Source organism: Coregonus clupeaformis, chromosome 19 (assembly GCF_020615455.1).
Source record: "Coregonus clupeaformis isolate EN_2021a chromosome 19, ASM2061545v1, whole genome shotgun sequence".
NCBI lineage: Eukaryota > Metazoa > Chordata > Actinopteri > Salmoniformes > Salmonidae > Coregonus > Coregonus clupeaformis.
Window position 1 is genome coordinate 50077120 of NC_059210.1, and position 10803 is coordinate 50087922.

The following is a 10803-nucleotide window of genomic DNA, read 5'->3' on the forward strand; positions in this document are numbered from 1 at the left end:
AAAGAAAATAAGAGAAATTATGAATTTGTGTGGATGGGAGAAGATCTTACAAATAAAATATAGAAAGTGTGTGCATGCATACAGTGAGGGGAAAAAAGTATTTGATTATTTTGCTGATTTTGTACGTTTGCCCACTGACAAAGTCATGATCAGTCTATCATTTTAATGGTAGGTTTATTTGAACAGTGAGAGACAGAATAACAACAACAAAAATCCAGAAAAACGCATGTCAAAAATGTTATAAATTGATTTGCATTTTAATGAGGGAAATAAGTATTTGACCCCTCTGCAAAACATGACTTAGTACTTGGTGGCAAAACCCTTGTTGGCAATCACAGAGGTCAGACGTTTCTTGTAGTTGGCTACCAGGTTTGCACACATCTCAGGAGGGATTTTGTTCCACTCCTCTTTGCAGATCTTCTCCAAGTCATTAAGGTTTCGAGGCTGACGTTTGGCAACTCGAACCTTCAGCTCCCTCCACAGATTTTCTATGGGATTAAGGTCTGGAGACTGGCTAGGCCACTCCAGGACCTTAATGTGCTTCTTCTTGAGCCACTCCTTTGTTGCCTTGGCCGTGTGTTTTGGGTCATTGTCATGCTGGAATACCCATCCACGACCCATTTTAATGCCCTGGCTGAGGGAAGGAGGTTCTCACCCAAGATTTGACGGTACATGGCCCCGTCCATCGTCCCTTCGATGCGATGAAGTTGTCCTGTCCCCTTAGCAGAAAAACACCCCCAAAGCATAATGTTTCCACCTCCATGTTTGACGGTGGGGATGGTGTTAGCTTAGTGGTTAAGAGGCAGGTAGCTTAGTGGATAAGAGCGTTGTGCCAGTAACCGAAAGGTCGCTGGTTCTAATCCCCAAGCCGACTAGGTGAAAAATCTGTCGATGTGCCCTTGAGCAAGGCACTTAACCCTAATTGCTCATGTAAGTCGCTCTGGATAAGAGCGTCTGCTAAATGACTAAAATGTAAATGTAAAATGTGTTCTTGGGGCCATAGGCAGCATTCCTCCTCCTCCAAACACAGCGAGTTGAGTTGATGCCAAAGAGCTCGATTTTGGTCTCATCTGACCACAACACTTTCACCCAGTTCTCCTCTGAATCATTCAGATGTTCATTGGCAAACTTCAGACAGGCCTGTATATGTGCTTTCTTGAGCAGGGGGACCTTGCGGGTGCTGCAGGATTTCAGTCCTTCACGGCGTAGTGTGTTACCAATTGTTTTCTTGGTGACTATGGTCCCAGCTGCCTTGAGATCATTGACAAGATCCTCCCGTGTAGTTCTGGGCTGATTCCTCACCGTTCTCATGATCATTGCAACTCCACGAAGTGAGATCTTGCATGGAGCCCCAGGGAGATTGACAGTTATTTTGTGTTTTTCCATTTGCGAATAATTGCACCAACTGTTGTCACCTTCTCACCAAGCTGCTTGGCGATGGTCTTGTAGCCCATTCCAGCCTTGTGTAGGTCTACAATCTTGTCCCTGACATCCTTGGAGAGCTCTTTGGTCTTGGCCATGGTGGAGAGTTTGGAATCGGATTGATTGACTGCTTCTGTGGACAGGTGTCTTTTATACAGGTAACAAGCTGAGATTAGGAGCATTCCCTTTAAGAGTGTGCTCCTAATCTCAGCTCGTTACCTGTATAAAAGACACCTGGGAGCCAGAAATCTTTCTGATTGAGAGGGGGTCAAATACTTATTTCCCTCATTAAAATGCAAATCAATTTATAACATTTTTGACATGCGTATTTCTGTATTTTTTTGTTGTTATTCTGTCTCTCACTGTTCAAATAAACCTACCATTAAAATTATAGACTGATCATGTCTTTGCCAGTGGACAAACGTTCAAAATCAGCAGGGGATCAAATACTTTTTTCCCTCACTGTACGTGCCTGTGTGTGGGTGTGTGTGTGCCTGCATATGAATTTATATATATAATTTCAAGTTTTATTGTCACATGCACAAGTACAGTGAAATTCTTAACTTAGAGTGTTTACAGTGCATTCGGAAAGTATTCAGACCCCTTGACTTTTTCCACATTCTGTGACGTTACAGCCTTATTCTATAATGGATTATTATTTTTTAAATCCTCATCAACCTACACACAACACCCCATAATGACAAAGCGAAAACAGTTTTATTTTATTTTAGCAAATTTATAAAAAGTAAATAACAGAAATACCTTATTTACATAAGTATTCAGACCCTTTGCTATGAGACTCGAAATTTAGCTCAAGTGCATCCTGTTTCCATTGATCATCCTTTGATTTACAACTTCATTGGAGTCCACCTGTGGTAAATTCAATTGATTGGACATGATTTGGAAAGGCACACACCTGTCTATATAAGGTCCCACAGTTGACAGTGCATGTCAGAGCAAAAACCAAGCCATGAAGTCGAAGGAATTATCCGTAGAGCTCTGAGACAGGATTGTGTCGGGGCACAGATCTGGGGAAGGGTACCAAAAAATGTCTGCAGCATTGAAGGTCCCCAAGAACACAGTGGCCTACATCATTCTTAAATGGAAGAAGTTTAAAACTACCAAGACTCTTCCTAGAGCTGGCCTCCCGGCCAAACTGAGCAATCGGGGGAGAAGGGCCTTGGTCAGGGAGGTGAGCAAGATCCCGATGGTCACTCTGACAGAGCTCCAGAGTTCCTCTGTGGAGATGGGAGAACCTTCCAGAAGGACAACCATCTCTGCAGCACTCCACCAATCAGGCCTTTATGGTAGAGTGGCCAGACGGAAGCCAATCCTCAGTAAAAGGCACATGACAGCCCACTTGGAGTTTGCCAAAAGGCCCCTAAAGGACTCCCAGACCATGAGAAACAAGATTATCTTGTCTAATGATACCAAGATTGAACTCTTTTGCCTGAATACCAAGCGTTCAGAGAGATCCTTGATGAAAACCTACTCCAGAGCACTAAGGACCTCAGACTGGGGCAAAGGTTCACCTTCCAACTAGACAACAACCCTAAGCACACAGCCAAGACAAGGAAGGAGTGGCTTCGGGTTAGAGTGGCCCAGCCAGAGCCCGGACTTGAACCCGATCGAACATCTCTGGAGAGACCTGAAAATAGCTGTGTAGCGACGCTCCCCATCCAACCTGACAGAGTTTGAGAGGATCTGCAGAGAAGAATGGGAGAAACTCCCCAAATACAGGTGTGCCAAGCTTGTAGCGTCATACCCAAGAATCGCTGCCAAAGGTGCTTCAACAAAGTACTGAGTAAACGGTCTGAATACTTATCTAAATGTGATATTTCAGTTTTTGCTTTGTCATTATGGGGTATTGTGTGTAGATTGATGAAAAAAACAAAAAATGTAATTCATTTTAGAATAAGGCTGTAAAGTAACAAAATGTGGAAAAAGTCAAGGGGTCTTAATACTTTCCAAATGCACTGTATATGGCTGTGGGACTGCACAGTTTCTGTTGGCTCGGTACCCTATGGCTTTTTGGAGAAAACCTCTCCTTACATCTCCTGGCATTAACTGTGAGCTTGGCTTCAACTCAACAGCATATCTAGCAAGTCTATACTCCATGTACTCCATGAGAGCTATGGGTCTCTGAGCACTAAGACCTCCATGGGAAGCCATATTCACACTCCAAGGCCCATAGCCATGGTGCAACACTATTGAGAGAAGCCTTGAGATAATCAACCATGAGGAATGATTGAAAGCCCTTACCCAGTGTGTTGGATTGTGTTTTTTATTAGATTTGTCCTTAGAACATCTGAGACAAGTAGGTGAGGTGTCCACTGTCCAGAAGCAGTAGCCATGGAATTTAAGGTATCTATATCATCCGTACATCTAGCTCTCTTTCACAGTACTCCCCCCAACCACTAGAGTGTACACTCTTACAAAAAAGAGTTCCAAAAGGGTTCTTCAGCTGTCCCCATAGGGGAATCCTTTTTGGTTCCAGGTAAAAACCCTTTTGGGTTGCATATAGAACCCCCAAAAGGGTTCTAGCTTGAACCAAAAGGGTTCTACCTGCAACCAAAAAGGCTTCTTCAAAGGGTTCTCCTATGGGGACAGCCGAAGAACCCTTTAAGGTTCTAGATTGCACCTTTTTTTCTAAGAGTGTACTGTCCCTCCCTTTAATAATTAAGATAAATCATAGACCAATGCTCCAGAAATCAGATCGTTAGCCAGGTCTTCACGGTGCTGCTTTAATATAGCGAGATGAGGCAGTGCTCTAGGTCCTGTAACCGACCTGTGCCACTCCCTCCTACCACCTCTTCCCCCTTCCCCCCTTCCCCCTCCCTCTCCTGGTGAGAGATTTGGAGAGGGGTGGGCCATGTGGTGCCAAGCCCCAGATATCTGGCAGCGGATCACACAGATGGGTCGGACTGAGCCAGCTGAACTCACACACAGCTGGAAGCGATGAGGCACGGGATGCTTCCTATCCACAGGATGTACTGTAGCGCACAGGCTTCACCAACGCACCACAGTGGGCTACGGCAGGACGGATTCCAATAGGAGAGAGGAGAGGAGAGAGAGAGGAGGGGTAGAGGGAAGCGGAGCTGAGCTGAGCTGAGGGGGGAGAGAGGAAGAAGAGGGGAATCTCAGAAAGAGGGAGATGAGGAGAGAAAACAGAGGGGTGATGAGAAAGGTTGCACTCCAAAGAATGGAAAAGAAGAGAGAGAGGAAGAGGGGGAAAGGTAGTGCAAAGGAAGGGAAAGAGGTGAGAAATGGAGAAATTAAGAAGGAATCGAAGGATGGGAGAGAAAGAATAGAGGGTGAAATTTAGTTGTAGAGGAGGAGAGGGAGAACTCAGCAGGTGAAGAAAGAAGTGGGAGTGAGAGAAAATTTAGAGGGGAAAGAGGTAAGGAGTGGCCTGTGGTAAGGTACGTTAAGGCATCCAGATATGGTTAGCTGGATGGAGAGTACAGTAAGAGCATTATAATAGGAGCAGTTGTAATTGCTGCAAACACAATTACAGGCACACTGTGGAGATGATGGTTTAGGAGTAGAGGGACAGTGAGGTGATCATTATAATGACTGCAATGAGCCTGCTGATGGGGGAGAGAAAATACTGGTTTAGTGGTAAACAGCCAGGCTCCACAGAAATGCAACTGCATTTCCAAATTTTCAAGAGTTTGTAGACTCAAAACGTAATGTTATTATTTATAGGACGTGTCCAAATATATGATTCTGAGAAAGTGTGTATGTTTATCCTGAAAGCAATGTTTCTGAATAAGACAGGACACACAGTGTCACGCCCTGGCTCTGGGGACACTGTTATGTTGAGCCAGGGTGTGTAGATCAATGTGTTTTGTTCTATGGGTGCTATTTCTATGTTGGCCAGAGTGGCTCCCAATCAGAGGCAACGAGTGTCAGGTGTTGCTGGCTGTCTCTGATTGGGAGCCATATTTATACAGTCTGTTTTTCATTCGTGTTTGTGGGATTTTGTTTCTAGTCTGTTTATGGTAGTCCGTGAACTGTCACGTATCGGTTGTTGTTTTGATCGTGTCTCTTAATAAAGAGTATGTTTGCCTGCAACGCTGCGCCTTGGTCCTCCTCTCTGTTAGACGATCGTGACAGAAAATCCCACCACAACTGGACCAAGCAGCGAGTCGAGGAGCCATCGCCAGGGAAATCCCTAGCAGATCTCCGTGGCAGCCTCGACTGGGTCAAGCCGAGTGAAGAGCAGAGAGAGTGGACTTGGGAACAATGGAGGAAGAGCTTCGACTGGGTCAAGCCAATTGAGGAGCTGAATAGCGGGAGTTGGAGGCAGAAGAGCGAGAGTTGGGCGAGAACTATAGAGGCCTGGCCCACGGGGAGGAGAGACCCCCAGAAAAATTTTTAGGGGGGGGCTCACGACGTCGGGGCAGCAGGAGGCCGCGATAGAGCGGTCCAGCGGGTTGGCAGAGGAGGCCGCCAGGTTACGGGGGCCACTGGTAGAAGAGGGGATGGAAGGTGTAGAGGCACGGCGAGAGGTACTGGGGTGTGTTACCAGTCCGGTCCGGCCCGTTCCAGATCCCGGTGTAGGGCCAGTGGTGTGTGTCCCCAGTACGGTCCGGTCTGTTCCTGCTCCCCGCACCAAGTCAGTGGTGCGCTTCGTCAGCCCGGCTCGGCCCGTTCCTGCTCCCCGCACCAAGTCAGTGGTGCGCTTCGTCAGCCCGGCTCGGCCCGTTCCTGCTCCCCGCACCAAGTCAGTGGTGCGCTTCGTCAGCCCGGCTCGGCCCGTTCCTGCTCCCCGCACCAAGTCAGTGGTGCGCTTCGTCAGCCCGGCTCGGCCCGTTCCTGCTCCCCGCACCAAGTCAGTGGTGCGCTTCGTCAGCCCGGCTCGGCCCGTTCCTGCTCCCCGCACCAAGTCAGTGGTGCGTTTCGTCAGCCCGGTTCGGCTCACTCCTGCTCCTCACACCAAGCCAGTGGTGTGCGTTGTCAGTCCAGCACGGCCCGTGCCTGTTCCACTGGTGCCTGGTTCGGCACTGGTCAGATGTTTTACGCCGGAGCTAGAGCAATCCGCTCCATCAGTGTGCAGTCCAGCTCCGGCCAGCGGGGCCAGACCGGACCAGGAGTACTTTGGGGGGTTGGAGAGGGAGCGGGGATCAGGCCCGGAGCCGGATCCGCCGCCTAGGCGGAGTGCCCACCCAGTCCCTCCCCTGTGGTATTTGGTTGACGCGGTCGGAGTCCGCGCCTTTAGGGGGGGGTACTGTCACGCCCTGGCTCTGGGGACACTGTTATGTTGAGCCAGGGTGTGTAGATCAATGTGTTTTGTTCTATGGGTGCTATTTCTATGTTGGCCAGAGTGGCTCCCAATCAGAGGCAATGAGTGTCAGGTGTTGCTGGCTGTCTCTGATTGGGAGCCATATTTATACAGTCTGTTTTTCATTCGTGTTTGTGGGATTTTGTTTCTAGTCTGTTTATGGTAGTCCGTGAACTGTCACGTATCGTTTGTTGTTTTGATCGTGTCTCTTAATAAAGAGTATGTTTGCCTGCAACGCTGCGCCTTGGTCCTCCTCTCTGTTATAATAATAATAAATAATATACCATTTAGCAGACGCTTTTATCCAAAGCGACTTACAGTCATGCGTGCATACATTTTTTTGTGTATGGGTGGTCCCGGGGATCGAACCCACTACCTTGGCGTTACAAGCGCCGTGCTCTACCAGCTGAGCTACAGAGGACCACAGAGGACCACGATCGTGACACACAGTCAAAACTCTTGATTACACTATGCTGCCTTATCTAGTGCATTCTGAATGTACATGTATGAATTATCATTGTGATTGCATTTTTCAAAAGGCAAATTAAAAGGATGTGTAAGGATGTAAGGATAGTATAAGGACAACATAGCTGGAAAGGGACACAGAGTGGGTAGAGTTGGCCATTATGCTTTATTCATTTAATTTAATTAGCATCTATTCATTTCAATTACAAATTAAATGTTACAAGCTTGTGAGAGCAACATGTTTTCTATTTGCACTGATTATTTTCTTGATCCCAGACTGCAGTTCTGTAGATATGTTGTATGAATACAATTCATTACCAATCTCTGGAGTGTAAGGGTGGCTACACTCTTGGTGGCTACAACCCAAAAGGGTTTTTCGGCTGTCCCCATAGGATAATTCTTTAGAGATCCCTTTTGGGTTCCATGAAGAAACCTTTCCACATAGGGTTCTACATGGAACCCAAAAGGGTTCTACCTGGAACCAAAAAGGGTTATACTATAGGGACAGCCAAAGGGGTTCCCAAACTTTTTTGGCCCACGACCCCATTTTGAAATCAGAAAATTCTCGCGACCCCAACCATGTGAAATTTCTTTTTAAATTAACAGCCAATATTTACTTTTTTATTTGGCAGTCAATTGAAAAACATTCTAACAGTATTTCTGATTGTCTTCTCAACTCACCATTACATACTTTTAATGTGGGGCTATGACAATCAATTGCAAATTAGTCTGACATAATGTCTCTTATCTCACCACCACTAATGAGATGGGTGTGCTTGAGGCATGTCGCGTCGGAGCTTCTCAAAGTCAGTGGGAGTGATCGACAGCGCACACCTCATCTCCGCTGTCACATCCAACCTGGATCGATATTTGGTTTTAATACAGATGAGAGCACTGTATCCAGCTTTAAACAGATATGAGCTGCGAATGGTAGCCTACCATGAGTTTTATTGTGCTTTCAAGACAACTGGGAACTCTGAAAAATACTAGGTCAAATCATGATGTCAGTGATCTTTAGGTCGGAAAGTCGGAACTCTAGAAAGAATTCCGAGTTGGATGACCGTTCAAAACTATTTTTCCAAGTCGGAGATCATTTCTTTCCTAGTTCCCAGTTGTCTTGAACACACTGAAGTTGGAGATTTACGAGTTCCAAGTTGTTTTGAACGCTGCATTAACGCTCAGAGGGAGACGGCAGGGTATTCCCTTTGAGTCAGGAATCAAAACTCCTCCGTAGTGACCAGTGAATGCATTGTCTGCAGCATTCGGTCACATGACAGCTCGATCAGCTGTTTGATTTCACTTACCCGGCGTGTCCCAAAGTGCTCTTCCAAGTGTTGGAGGTGAGCAGTCATCACTCATGTAGGACACTTACTGATGCTGTTTTCTGATATTTTCTTTACATTACACTGAAAGTCAACCAAGTCTGTTTTTTTTACATCCACTGTCAATGACAACAGTTCCTCTCTCAATGTGAAAAATCTTTCCAGCACTCCCCCTCGATAACCACCAAGCCTTGGTGTGAAATAGAACATTGTCATGCTCTGATCCCGTATCTCAACATTGTTTTGCGAACAGGCATATGCGCAGTGGATGTGGTTTGATGTAGTTTACAATCGAAGTTACCTACTGCAGTATGTCTCAGAGTTCTGTGCTCAGCTCTTTTGCCGCCAGTTGCTCTCGGTGTATCATACAATGCGTCAATATGGCAGAGGGAGACACATTCATAACTAGAGTGCAGAGGCCTGCCCGCCGTCCTGCCATAGATGGAGCCCCATCTGTGCAAATGCCCACCACTCGATTCCATATGGTTTCTGTTTTTCGTCAATATAGCCATGCAGCACACTGAACATCCCCTATGCCGTTTCATGCTCGGGAATCGGGAGACAGAACAATATGTCCTCGTGAATATCATCCCCCGACATGTATAGCGAACAAAAGTCAATGCATGGGCATCTCGGCCCTCACAGCTAACGTCCATTTGGAGAGCATAAGCTGCAGAGTTCTTGAGTCATAGTATAAATTATTCGTTTAACAGTGTTATATAACAAAGGTATTGATGTCAGTTTTTGTGGCTGGTAATATCAAAGTCCCTGCAATAGTGTGTGGTTTCATAGCGTAGCCATTCACCGTGGGAATGATTTACATTTACATTTTAGTCATTTAGCAGACGCTCTTATCCAGAGCGACTTACAGTTAGTGAGTGCATACATTATTTTTTATATTTTTCACACTTCCCCGTGGGAATCGAACCCACAACCCTGGCGTTGCAAACGCCATGCTCTACCAACTGAGCTACATCCCTGCCGGCCATTCCCTCCCCTACCCTGGACGACGCTGGGCCAATTGTGCGCCGCCCCATGGGTCAAGTGCAATAGTCAAGTGCGGCCTTTTCCCATCATCTAAGTGTGCTCTCTGGTTGAATTTTATCTTGTAGATTTGAATCATTTTCATATAGATTTTTTAAGGTTAACTACATTACAATGATGTTGAGACACAAAGAAGATATTATAATATATGGGAAATTATCCCGCGACCCCATTTTCATATCAGGTGACCCCACATGGGGTCGATACCCCTAGTTTGGGAACCGCTGGTGTACAGTATGTCTAAAGCTGTGTGTTCCATTCAGAATTAATAGTGTATATTCGGAAATTGGCAATTACAGTAATGCTTTTTTTGTCTGCAGTCACATTTAAATGTTAGTTGATATCAAATTTCAGTTTTCAGAAAGTTTTCTAGTTCAGAATACATGCCTGCTCAGAATATACCTGTAATGTTCCTGTTGCCCTCGAGGCGACAAATAAACAAATCCATTCCAGATGGACTGAGTCTAAACAGCTCAGTCAAAGCGCTTTGTGTGACACTGAAACCCTGTTGTTTGCTGTTGTTTGTCTCCTGGGACTTGGGGGGAGGGGGGTGTTGAGACCTGTGTTATATTTTGTCACATAATAGAACATCACCAGCACAAATGTCAGGAGAGATTGGGACTGACATTCTGCCTGCCAATGAGTGGGAGGAGAGGCGGCACATTAAAACAGCACTAAAGGTTAGGAGTCAACTGGGGAATACTGAGGAAACAAACATACTGGAAAAGCTAGCTGCTTGCTGCCTGATGAGCGGACACTGGGAGAGAGAGAGAAGGAGGACACTAGGAGAGAGAGAGGGGGGAGTGAGGGAGAGGGAGATAGAGATAGAAAGGAGGGACGGAGAGGTAGAGAGAGAGAAGAAAGGGGAAAAAGAGAGAAAGAGGGTGGGGGAGAGAGATGTGTCATTCAAGTGCTGTTAGATTTGCAGCCTTGCTATGCTGTGATCAGCAGGGCCCAGAGGGGATGTCCTGAGGTGGCTGTTGTTGAAAGGTCCAGTAATTCCACGAAGGACCTCATTTGCAGCTTCCGTTGATGGATACGGTGAGGTTAGTGGCTGGGTAAGCACTGGCTATTATCAAAGCCAGATTTACTCACAAATAAACCTTGATGAAGCCCAAGTTCACCATACAACAGATAGCTCCAACAACCCGAGTGACAGGCTATTAACTGAAATTAACACCAAATGAAGATACAAATGTAGCCAAGATACATAAGCGACAGCGTCTGATGGCAGCATATTTCATAGCTATCATCCGACAAAAT